The sequence below is a fragment of the Sipha flava genome, unplaced genomic scaffold (genome assembly GCF_003268045.1).
Source record: "Sipha flava isolate LNK unplaced genomic scaffold, YSA_version1 124_pilon_pilon, whole genome shotgun sequence".
Taxonomy (NCBI): domain Eukaryota; kingdom Metazoa; phylum Arthropoda; class Insecta; order Hemiptera; family Aphididae; genus Sipha; species Sipha flava.
In genome coordinates, this window is record NW_020271750.1 from 502,091 (window position 1) to 514,703 (window position 12,613).

Genomic DNA, 12,613 nt, shown 5'->3' on the forward strand with positions numbered 1-12,613 from the left:
GTTATGGTTTACACGTAGAACGCTAATAAACGCGTACAACACGGTCGCGCACACGTCCGTTATCAGATTAACTGTGTAGCTGGGTAAACTTTACAAAGACTTAAACCGCTCCGCGATCGCTACGCTGTATTGATCTACAAACTTTGTAAAATGGTTTTACCCGAAAACTTTACGGCGCGGCGAGCGGTACGCGCATATCCGATACGTGCGCACACCATTTATGTACGGTACACCGCGATGGGATATACGTCGGATACGTAGGAACGTTCAATTCGTCCAAAGTCACGGATAATAGTAACTCGTCAAACTGACGTGCGAATCGGATCCGCGCGGTACAACGGCACGATCGATAAGGTCGTTCGACTTCTTCGCTACGTCGATGACGAGCTGCACCATAGGCGGAGGACCACTAAGCGCGTATTAAGAATACAATTTTAACATCTTGCTCGAGCAAGCCGGTTTTAGTGTTTGGAACAATCGAAAACCACTCGCATCGAAATCGGTAATTTCCGCCTTTACGTTTCTATACTTAATCATTATTCGTTGTTGTATTACAATGATAGCGGAATGCCTAATTTGACACGAAACGACAAAATATGTTTCTATTTTATTTATTTAGATATTAAACGGGACACGTCCAGTGATCACGTGAATTAGATAATTAGACGAAAATCTTTCACGAACAAAACAACGGAAAATAACAAATAACCATAACCGTGAATCGACGAGCATGAAATTACAATAGGTTTTACGGGTTGGTGTACGAATCGATTTGTAATTCGCTCGTGGTTTTCGTAGCTGGAACGCGGGAGTTATGGTGTTTGCTATTGCATAGTCAGTGGCTTCCGGGTTGGGATATAATGTATTTGTAGGTCTCGTGTTCCGAGCAAGATCGCGAGAAGAATAAAACCACTCGAGAACTCGGATCGGTCAATAAAAAAAAAAAAAACACAGTGAAAAGCCGTACGGGAACGGGTAAAAAACTAACCGCAAACGACGTGGTCCCAGAGCTTCCCGACCGAGAACTGATAGAACTTCGGATTACGAAGATATTCGATGTGCTCCGATCGAAACGTATTTGTTTTCGGGGAGCGAAGAAGAAACCGTTTCGTGCGTGCCCGGTACGCGCGCGCGGTAAACACGCCCGTGTAGGTTAGGCGAGTGGTCCGCGCGGAAAACAATACGAGATGAACGCGATTCGCGTTGAATAATACATAGACTTTGCGGTCGTGATCCGGCCGTTCGCCGAGCACCGGGAGAATACGCAAGACCTGCAAGGGGAACGAAGCGTAAATAAACGAAAAAAAAAAAAAGAAAAGAAAACCGGAACGCGTACGACGACGTTAGGACGCGGCCGAGGAGTCGGACGACGGACGATGTGTACGTGCACGCGAGCCGTGTAATACGGAAAAGTGAAATAAATCGTACGCGTTCGACGGGCCTACCCGATGCGGTATTGCCCCCAGAAACGGTGGCGGTACGACCGGCGTTCGTACGCGCACGACACACGACGGCAGTGGCGTGCCCAGGGGGTGATTATGGGGGATATATCCCCCTAGCAAGGGCTTTTTTTTTTTAAGTTTTAGCATTAGGCAATTCAGGTTCACGTCAAAGGAAATATTAAACAAACTGAAATAAACGTATATTCATGTCGCAATAGAAAATAGGTTATCGTAACATTTTAGTGTATAAAAAGATAAATGTACATAAAACTGTGTGACTCGACCACTATAGGAAACTTACGTGATTCTTAAGTTTTACCTTAATTCTACTTGTGTATTTGTGTCCATACGTAAGATTCAATTAACCTATACGACAAAGTGGCGTTCAACGTGAGGCTCGAACCCACCACCCCGAGATTAAGAGTCTCGTGCTTAAAATTTATGTAAGAAATAAGACGGGGCAGTCACGGTTAAATGGATTGGCGTTAATGAACATACATCGAAATATTCCATTATCTATAGAACAAATAATTTATGGATTTAGTGTAAAAGCTAGAAGGATGATTTACAGCCTTGATTGCATATTTTTTTTGTATAAAAATAATAAAGATTGAAAATAGTACATTTTTATTTATGACATCCTCCCCCCACCATATAAAATTCCTGCGCGTGCCACTAAACGACGGCAGTGGCGTGGTGAACATTTATGAACCACATTGATGCACAACATATATTTCAATATCTATCCACCCCCACATGTTTCCCAAGCACACCATCCTTGACATTTTTTTTAAAAATTTAAATTAAAGAAGATTACGAATTATTAAAAATTGAATTGCCCAACTACTTATATTTTACCAACTCAAATTTCAGATTAGTAAGTTCTAATAGGCTTATCGCTATTTTATGTTGAAATCAACTAAAATTAATAATACAGCATTTTCGGTCTGATTTTCGTGTGTTGTTATGTTACATTATCGACTATTCTGTACTCCGCTGCATTCGTTTTTCGTGTTGGTAATATGTTTAAACTTGGAAATTCGTTAAGTGTGTCCGAAATCTTTACACATCTAAATCCAACCGCACAACCTTACCATGACGCCTGGGTGTCATAAAAACTCTTTCACCACGATACTGCTCGACGATAAAAGATTCGTTGCCGAACAGTCGGAGAATAATTTAATTTCTGCGCGATTTCATCGCGACGTTTGACGGATACGAGCTGAGCGAATGAAGTAGATGAAAAATAAATGAACATTCGAAACGATACGTCGGACACTGTTGATTGCTGCGATTTCGTCGGCTATTTAGAGTGAAACATTTTACTTTTATTTTAATTAAATATATAGGTACATCTTAAATGTTAACATTTATATAAAAAAAAATAGGCATCAGAACCGAATGCTGGGAATGGATAATTGAAACATGAATGTTTCGATTCAGTCAGATGATCCGATGGAGTTGATTCAGTGTTGGACAATGATTCGGTTCGTTGGTGATGCTGATTATTTTTCAGAATCGAAAGTAAATGAAGATTTAACAATTCAACAATTAGATCGAGTCTGTGATTCAATTCTACTATGTTTTACTGTAGTCCATCAGCAACCAGTGTAATCAGTTTATATCAAAATCCTGTCATTTTTGTATTATATTATCTGTGTTATTATTTTATTTACAAATTATTTCTATGATATTTTTTTACAAAATTGACTTAAAAAGTGTTTCGAGGTCGCCCAGGTGGTCATTTTCCCTCAATCGTGACTTCTAGTATTGTACTGTGCAGTTCTTCAGGATGTCGTAATGTATGTCCTACCATTTTCCATCTTCTCTTCCTAATCAAATTCATTAATGAACGTTCCTCGCCAACTATTTCCAGTACATCATGATTGCTTTTTCTTTCCACCCTTTTCGCATACGTTTCCAGGACCACATCTCAAATGATTCTAATTCTAATAATTCTTAATTTACGGTAAAAATGATCGATTTCAAAAATGAAAACTATCATAGAATTATGTATCTCCGCTATTCAGAGATGTGCGTTAAGGGAGGATTTACTGTGCATAATGATGTCGTATTGATATTAAGAAAAAAACATTTGTTTGATCAGTCTTCATGGGCCTTCTCGCACCAGCACTCTCAGCAAAGCCCATCGTTCTGTTTGAAATTAATCAATTAATTGACAAACGCATATGTACACGTATATCGTATTATATAACACGCAGCCCTCGGTCGGACGTTTGTGTTGTTTGCCGTGTCACACAGTCCGAATAATTAGCGAAATCCGAATACGGACATTTCGAATACTCGTTTATGATATTATCGCGTCATCTGGGCCTGCTCCGATTAGACATACGTGCACACCGCGATGTGTGTTAAATATGTACGCGTGAACGTATGCGCGCGGGTCTACGACGAGGTGATGTGACGTGCATTTGCGTACAGGGTTTTCCACAGTGGATATACGTCGTACCTATGCCGTCATCATAATACAACCATGCGCTCAAATATACACCGTAGACAAGTGGTTCCCAATTGGTGTGGTCACGGACTCCTAGCTATAACTTAAATTGATCCAGGGAACCCTTTTTCGTAAATACTTGCTTTACAATTTTGTTTAATTATGAAAACGAAAAATAAAATGTATGATTTATTTTAATTCGACAAACTTTATCGTAATATTATACACACACATTAAAAAAATTTTATTTGATTTATTTGATTTAACACTTGATTTTACGTACAACTTTATTCCGATTACCTTTTACAATTTATTTATGAGTTACTGAAATTAGTCATTGCGTTGATTTTCGAACGCTTTAAACCTTTCTTTTTTGTTTATAATTTCATCTAAATTCGGCTGCAAGCTTGATATTTTCACTCTTAAATCAGCGTCAGTAACAGTAGATAAAAAAAGCTTTTTCACATCTATTATATGTTGTGCAAAAAGGGATCGAATCTTTATCGACCAGTTGCTTTTGATTATTTTGAAAAATTAATTAAAAATCAATTAGTTTTTATCGCTGAAAATATTTTTCATCGTTCCGTTATCCACCAAATCAATTCATATTGTTCTTGTTAAGAGAGATTTTCTATTTTTTCAATATCACAGGAAAACGGATTACTTATCCACGTATTGTTTGGGTCAGGTTGATGATATTTGTTTATACAAAATTGATTATTTATCTTTTTCGCTTTAATGGAGTTTCAATAGTCCAAAAATACTTGGAGTTTCAAACGATTACAAAGTTAATAATTACACTAAAATCAAATCAAAATATTATTACAGACTACCCAATCACGAACACCCTAAAATCAATTCACGGACACCTGAGGATCCGTGGACCACCAATTGGGAATCACTGCCGTAGGTGATGCGCGTGACAGTACATAGTTATCAATGCAATACAATCACATTGAGAGCGTCCGTTATTAAAAAGTATCGGTAACCATTTTTTAAATATTAACTTTTTTTTTAATAAAAACAAAACTTATATTTTAATAAAGTCCAAAGTGTTTAGTATCTGAACCGGCGTTGAAGTTTCGATAACTTTCCATCGATTAAATGAAAAAATTATACTCCGAAAAACAAACAGTCGTACCACGGTAGTATAAGACCGGAGAGGCGCAGCGTTTAAAATTACATTTATAACTTCTTTAACTCATCTAAAATATTTGAAAAAAAACGCTCTTGTTTTCTGTGAAAATAATGTCTACGGTATATTAATAAGTTTTCGAAACGGAGAAATAAAAGCGAGGGGAAATCGGGAAAATTAAGCGAGGAATGTTCCGAAAAATAATAATTATTCAGACCCGCGGTTCACATTACGAGATTCCATACCCACTTCTCTCGGAAAAAATATCTCGGTTCATTAATACGAAAACGGATAAAACAATTTTATTTGAAAAAAAAATATTCACCAATCAATGTAATGAATTAGTATGATTGATGAAATTCAATGACTGCCATTATATTTACTTCGAACATTGGGTTACGTACATTTATGATTGTTCATGAAGTCGTGGTTGTATTCGTTGCAGTGGACAGTTTACGAAATCAAATACAATTTCACCAATTATAATTTAACTTTTACAAATTCGACAAAGTGCAAACGAAACATTGTATTTACACAAGTCCAACGCAGTAGACGAATGTACTATGATGAATATTAAGCATAATATAATATCAAATAGTCATAACCTTTTCGATACACCTTTAAATAATATGTTGTTCTATCGTGGTGTGGATAATGTCCCGTTCGACGCATATTTATTTATTTTTTATGTACCCTTAAAAAAGGGGTGAAAATAAAAATGTTTTTAAAAAAATAAAAGTTACCTTTTGCGCGCTCCCTCGATTTCAAGCACTGCACATTGTGATGTGTATAATAATAATAATAATATGATTTATGTATTGTATGCGCGTTGAGCCGCAGACGGATAGGAAGTTCTGAAAACGATTTCGATTGAAACGCGTTAACACTTCAGTGTATATACGTTAATAATATATAAATAACGACAATAATAGTATGTAATATAATACGGTAAATATAGGGAAAATTCCGTAAAAGGAGGGGACCCGTTTGCTCTGTCTTTAGGTCGTCATAGGGGTGAGTGGGTGAGTCCAGCTCGACTGTACAACCTTTGAGTAGTGTTTACAAAGACGCCACATTAATGCACCGTTTTATTAACAATGTATTAGATTCGAGGGAGTGGTGTAATATTAAACCGTATGCGTACAATAAAATAGATCATCGCAACAATCGAATTTCCTCGTTAATCCTTTTAATATTCATAAAGTATAACAAAACATATTTACCCGCGTTTGTGAAAGATAATACCGCCATGCATGTATGAATTCAAACTATTGTTTTATAATACGTGTGTGTGTGTGTGCGTGCGTGCGTGGACGTGTAATAATATACGTCCATACTGCTAATAATGCGTTTATACTTATATTTATATTTATATATTCATATTAGACGTTTACTGCGAAGTAATTATTTGGTCTCCAAACTTGGTATAAAGATTAGGGAATAAACGAGTCAAAATCCACCCACTGCGCTTTCACTTTAAGACCAAGAAACTGCCCTATCATAACCCTCAATAACCAACCCATCCCACCCACACAAAATGTCGAATATCTCGGCCTCCACCTGGGCCTTTGACTGACCTGGGCCCACCACATCCATACCAAACGTATTGCACTGAATAACCGATCCCGTCAACTACGTCTCCTCCTAACTTCTAAACACATCAATCAGAGCAACAAAATACTTCCATATAAACTATTTTATTACTAAAACCCATTCACAATGTCAAGAAGTTCCATCGCTGAATGGATTTTTCTTTCAAATCATCAATCCCTTTTTATTTTATTTTATGTTTATTCTATTTCTAACTGTACAACACTTATACTTATTGTAAAAATAATATATTTACAGATTGAATAATAAAACTTATAAGAAAAAAAAAATTATTTGGTCGGAGCTGTACACAATATTATTTCCAAATAGGTACGTATCATTAACCGCATCATCGTGCATCTACCATATAGACTCTAATCGTATGACTAGTATATCATGATATATAACGATAGATCAAATAGTTATACGGTACTAATATTTGACAGATCGGTTTATCACGTCGTTTTATGTTATATTTATGGACATTGCGTTGAAAAGTGAATATTTTATTGACTTATAATACTTATTCGTTACGCTTTACCCGTCAAAAATGTTCAAAAGTTATTAAACGATTCAGATTGCAATGCCGATTATAACACATGCATGCATCATACATATGTGTGCGTGAGAGTGTGTTCGAGTGTGTCGGACGTAATAATAACAAAATTAAATAGTTCTATCAACTTACTATAGTTCATCGGGTACACAATTGTGTACCGCGATACTGTTTATATGTATACACCGTATTCAACAACACAGTACAATACATTTGGAATAATATATTATTATTTATCTTATTACGAATAAAGAACTTTCACAAGACCTACTTTGTTCGTCGTGAAATCATGTCGGCCATATAATGCATGTGTCTAACTATTAATTATAACTTATTATACACGTACACGCACTCGCACAATAATCATCGTAGTACGCCATCGTCGTATACATTTATATACACACATACTGCAGTTAAACGCATTTGACACATTGTATTACAACACATAATATTTTTATTTCGAGTTTTACCATGAAAAATATCTATCCGTCTGTTTTAATAACGTTCCTTACAGCAGGTCCATTATGTTGTGTGAAAAGAAATGACTATTTTATTCCTCTTAAACCAACAGACGCGTGACTCAGAAACAAATGACCGTTCTCGTAACCGAAGAATAAAATATTTTAAGTTAGAATATTGTTGTGTACGGGGAGAATAACAACTATTTTTTCACTTTGAATTTATAATATAAGATGATTTGCATAGAGCCGCAGTTTCATCATTTCAAGTGAAAATCTCCCACTCCATAGATTTCATACTAATTTGCTCGTTTAAATAAATTTAATAACGGGTTGTCATATTTCTAAAATAATTAACGTATACATTTTTACGCATATATGTTTATAATATAAATGTAGTCTACAATATAATTTTTAATAGATCGTTATAGTTTGTAAAATATGGGTCCTTGAATTCTTTAAATCAAACTCAATATCAATTGCAACTGACATTCTCGATGTACGATCACCTCAAACAGAACGTCAATCATTTCGATCATGTCGGTATGCAGGCACAAGTTCACACATATGCCAGCTATATATTTGTATTTATTACACAACTTATTTCGGTGATGGTATTTTAACCTATATTGTAAAACTGTATGCGCAATAATCACACGCGCGTTGTCCTTGGGCGTAACGGGGTATAAAACAGGCTTTCGCACGGGGGGTACAGGGTATGTTTTGGCATCCTCCGAAATATTTTAGACAGGACCCTGCAATTTAAGTCTAAGTGTGATGGACCCGTGTTGCTAAAATTAAATGTAATTTATTCTAAAATATTTGGTAAAAAAAAAAAAATGATGTATCGTAATAGAAAATACATAACTAAATGTGCAAAAACTTATTATGATAATATAACAGCTAAAATTGACTAAATAAATACAAATCATAAATAATTGAAGCTATTTAAGAAAAACCGTTCGAGATTAGAGGAAAACATATTCATCGGGACCACGGATAAAATATTGAATAAAAAAATTGAATTTTAATGGTTTTTTAATTATTTATATATTATAATTTGTTAAATATACCAACACGTTACATTAAGACAGAGCCCAAATATTTTAGGCACCACCGAAAATGCATGGTCGAGACCTATCTACAAATCTAGCGTTCTCCACGCATTGTAAGCTTGCACACGGGTAACAACGCAGAGAATAACGCGAGCGCGTGATGTATACCTAGGGATTCTCTTGGTTCGCTCTTGTTTAAAGCGATACCACACGACGCCTCCAATATTCGCAAAATCTTGTAGCGGTAATCCATACGTCGAATGACAAATGTTTGAAATTTAAAATGCTGAAATTCGGAATTTTCGACCCGCATCAAAGGGGTATCCAAAATTGCAAGCAACTAGTATTTGATGTACGGCCAACACGATGTGACATCATGTGCTGTCCTGTATCCAGTCTTGAACATTGAAGTCGTGATCATGTGAACTATTTTGAAATTTTTTTTTTTTAGTATTTATTATTCTTTACTTTTTTTTTACTGTTATTCAGTAACTGATAAATAACATTCCCTTTTTTTTTTTATTATTTCGTAATTACTATCAATAAATTATATGGGCATAAGTTATAAAGATTTGAAAAATGTTGATTTTAATAGTTTACCTATATTTAAAACATAACGCTGTGTTCTATAGCTTCCATTCTTATGTAAAAATGTGTTTCAATCTGTATTCAAAATATCAAAATGTTATTTTACAGTGGCAACAGCTGCAATTGCGCCATCGTTCGTATTTCTTTTCTATTATTTTTTTTTTTTTTTAAGTTAAATGAAATCTTCAAGTGTGTACGAATTCACGCACAGGTACACACTGGAGGAAAGTATACACCCAACATTCCAATACGACCGCAGGATCCAACGTTTGCCATACAACGTGTGGCTGCCGTCTGTGAGTCAAACATCGGTTCGACGTTCGGCCCACGTTTGCACATGTCAATTTCGGAGCCAAACGTTCGGCACGTCGCGTAGCATTCGGTAGCAGCAATGATATCGCCAGCGGACGATGTTTAACACCGGAACCCCAAGACTCGAAGTGAGGTATTTTCGACGCGAAAGAATCGAGTAGCGCTTTTGATGATAAGTCAACGAGCAAGCGGGTGTTTATCGGAAGTAAAAAATTTACCAACATACCAGGGGCAGAATTAGGGGGTGGAAGACGGGGATTCATCCCCGGGCGTAAAACTTTAGAGAGTGTAATTTTTCTAATCATTAACAACTAATTTGACCTGTTTTTAATTTTGTCAAATACTGATATTAGGTTGAAACCCAATAAGTATGATTGTATATTAGTTGTTAGAAAAACTTCTCGAGAAGAGTATTTAATTAAGATAGGGCGTAATTAACATTTTCTCCTGGCGTAAAAATTCCTAGTTCCACCTCTGCAACACGCCCGCATAGTCAAAGAGGCACCGGACTTATCGCGTCGTCGGGATCCTAGTCGCGACACCGGATATCACTAGATAGCACTGCGCACCGGCATGCCGGAGTTGCGTGGGCGACAGTGACGGACAAAACATTTCCCGTCTCCGCGGAACGCGTGCACGTTATTATTATTATTATTATTATTATTATTTTTATCGTAACGGCCCGTTGCGAACTCCACGTTACCGTGCAAAACAAATGGTACCATTAGTACGAGGCGCATTACAACCGAACCGAGGGATGGGGGGTACACCGAGAGACAGAACAGATTTTAAGTAATTTTCACTAGGTGGCATTTCAATAAAAACGTCTACCGTCGTGTAGTTCATGGACTTAATGTTCTTCTGAAAAGGGAAATTCAACTGCCGGCACTACGGTCGTCGTGAGAACGTGTTACGATCGCTCACCACTGGGCAGCATTCAATTATCACTGTGGGGGGGGGACATTTGTGCCACGTACTTTGTATGTTAAAATATGCTCTGCCAAGAGACATGTTTGCGTTCTGCAGGCTAACATCTTACGTATTACTTAACGTATGTGTACTTAACGCGTACAAATGTTATTTGTATCGTACGAACGCGTTCGAGGGACGTTATTCTACGTGCGCGCTCCGCGAAACCAATGGTCGCGTTCCAATAACCGATTCGCCGCTTCTGCAACGGTTACAATGCGTGATAAAAAAAATTATAATACGTATACGTATATTTGTACGGAGTGTATGCACAAGTTTTAACAACCGTTCAATGCACGCTACGTGATTATCGCGGACGACGGATTGAAATTGTCGTTCATTATTATTATTGTAACCGTGTTTAGCCGTCGAAACGAATCGTTCGGACAAGCGATCCGAACGGTATGTGCATTGCACACAGTACAAGTGTACTATAACCGACCAAGACACCGGGTAAAACGTATACTCGTTTTGGTCATCGGCGCGTCTCGACCGTTACGTTTTGAACACGTTAAACTGTCTACGGACGAATGACACGTGATCTGTTAAAAAGCGTACGACTTATGTTGATACGTAATTATAAAGGATTATAAAAAAATAAAATAAGAAAAACGGTTCGGTCGTTGGATAGTAACGGGACACGCGAGAGAGCTTCTTTACAGGAAATCCGAGCGCACCTCGCATAATATTGCATAAATTATTGCAACCCTAACCATTCATGTAACGCGCGAGTCTATGCGTGTAATAATATAACATATAAATGGTATGCAATCAATTAAAAAAAAATCTAACACTGGCGTATTCGACACTATTATCTGCGTACGGATCGAGCATAAAATATCACACATAGATCCTGCGATACGTAGTTTTACGTAAATCGTTTGCGAGTCCGCGTATTTATATACGAGTGTACATTATATACTATGCGGCCAGCGTATTAACATAATATAAAAACTCTCGCGATTCGGTACGATTAAGATAGCCGTGCAACGCCGTTGCATCCAACACGAATATTAAACTATTAATTATTATAATGATTCGTGTACGGTGTATAAATTGCATGAAATTGATTTCCAGATCGAATCCGATCTCGACAAACCTCTTCGACGTATTTGAATACGTGTTAGAACACAAGTGCGAGCACATTAATATTATGTTTAGTCGTCGATTCGAATGACGATTTGCATATGTAGGTCGTTTACCGATACGAGCGCGCGTAAACACATATTTTGATTGTATAATAATTTGTTTTATTATATTATATCGATCCGTTTGTTTATACGAAAATCAATTTAAATCTCAGACGAACCACGTAAAAAAGCAATATACATGTATACGATATCGATAATTTTATTCCGATCGTTTTTCAATTCCGTTTCGGGACAAACAACATAATATATTTGGGAATTATAATACAACATCATGTGCACGGACCAGTGCTATTTGTAAATATAACGCAGCTATAATCATATGTAAAACAGATTTTCTGCAGTGTATATGGTATGTAAAAATTAGCGACTATTCGATCGTTAAATATAGTTGGACAGAAAAATTGTAATAATATGCAGCGAGATCTCGATAGCTCCAAAAAGGAGTGGAAACCATTTGAATCATTGAACATTTCGAGAGAGTTCGTTGCATGTAAAAAAAAACCACTTATTTTCGACTCATTAACCTATTCGACCATAGGATTATTTCAATTAATAGTGTAATACCAGAATTATATTAAATCTATTACTTTACCAGTGTGCCATAAATAGTGATGATAAGGTATTATGATGACCAGGACTTGAACGTTCAAGTAATTCATCTTAAAAAATGTTGCTTTAAAACACTAAAATATTATTCTACAATAGTAATAAGAAAAAATGAAAAATATTAGTTCAAAAATTGAAATTTTATAACGATGATAAACTCGATCATACTATAAACATTATTGTAAACGTGGAAATATCACGAAAAAATAATAAAGTAAATTATGAAGTATGCACCAAAAACAAAAAAAGTCCCGAAAAGTTAGCCTTACACTCGACACATATGTCTACAGCTA